Genomic DNA, 982 nt, shown 5'->3' on the forward strand with positions numbered 1-982 from the left:
TGTGTGAATTTCTGTGTTGCGTGTGCGTAGATACGTACACACACACACACATACACACAGAAACACTCACACACACATGTACACAATACAACACACGTGTGTGCATCCGTTTATTGAAATAAACACACACGATTCTCTAAATAAGCAGGTGCCGCCTTTTCTAAAGATTTCGCAACAATGAATTTTTAGAGGCTGGTACGAAATATGTAAAACATTAGGGAACAATGCAATCCGAAGAATTAAGGGAAGATACCTCCACAACCAGCATCGCCCTTAAACCGCTACTACTACTACCACTACCACTACTACTACTACTACTACTACTACTACTACTACTACTACTACTACTACTACGAGTGATATAGATATGGCTGTGTTTTCGTTCGGTGCTGTTTTGGTAAAAGCAGTTATTACAGAAGAAAGAACGCTGCTATATTTTCACTACCGTTCTATATTTCTATAGCAAAGCTGGTTTTCTCTCCCTTTCTCTCTCTCACTCTCCCTCTCTTTTACTTCTCCCTGAATTTATTCCCGGCTTTTTTCTTTCTTTCTTTCTTTCTTTCATTCTTCGTTTTCTTTTTCCCTCTTTGCATCTTTCTACATTATTCAGTAAACAGATACGCTCATAAACATATATAAACATGTGTGCGTAAGAATGTGTTTGTGTGTGTGCGTGTGTGTGTTTACTTGTGTGTGCGTGTGTGGCTGTATGCTTGTATATGTATGTATTCATAAGCATATACACGCGCGCACGTGCATAAGTATCTATGAACGAATACGCAAATGATATATGTTTGTGTGTGTGTGTGTGTGTGTGTGTGTCTGTGTGCATGTGTTCATGCACACATGTATGCCTATCTATTTCTCCTTATCTGTATATTTGTTTATGTAAATACATATATACATAATTATATATATATATACATACGTAAGCATATACGCATATATATATATATATATATATATATTTATATATATATAT

At 35.9% G+C, this 982-nt stretch overlaps 1 protein-coding gene across 2 annotated transcripts in view; it reads right to left on the reverse strand.

Annotated features, from left to right (window-relative positions):
- Nucleotides 1–982, reverse strand: part of LOC106867639 (putative uncharacterized protein DDB_G0277255) — a 167943-nt gene that overhangs the window by 166049 nt on the left and 912 nt on the right. The gene's annotated exons all lie outside the window — the stretch shown is intronic.

This window comes from Octopus bimaculoides, chromosome 3 (genome assembly GCF_001194135.2).
Source record: "Octopus bimaculoides isolate UCB-OBI-ISO-001 chromosome 3, ASM119413v2, whole genome shotgun sequence".
In the NCBI taxonomy this organism is placed as follows: domain Eukaryota; kingdom Metazoa; phylum Mollusca; class Cephalopoda; order Octopoda; family Octopodidae; genus Octopus; species Octopus bimaculoides.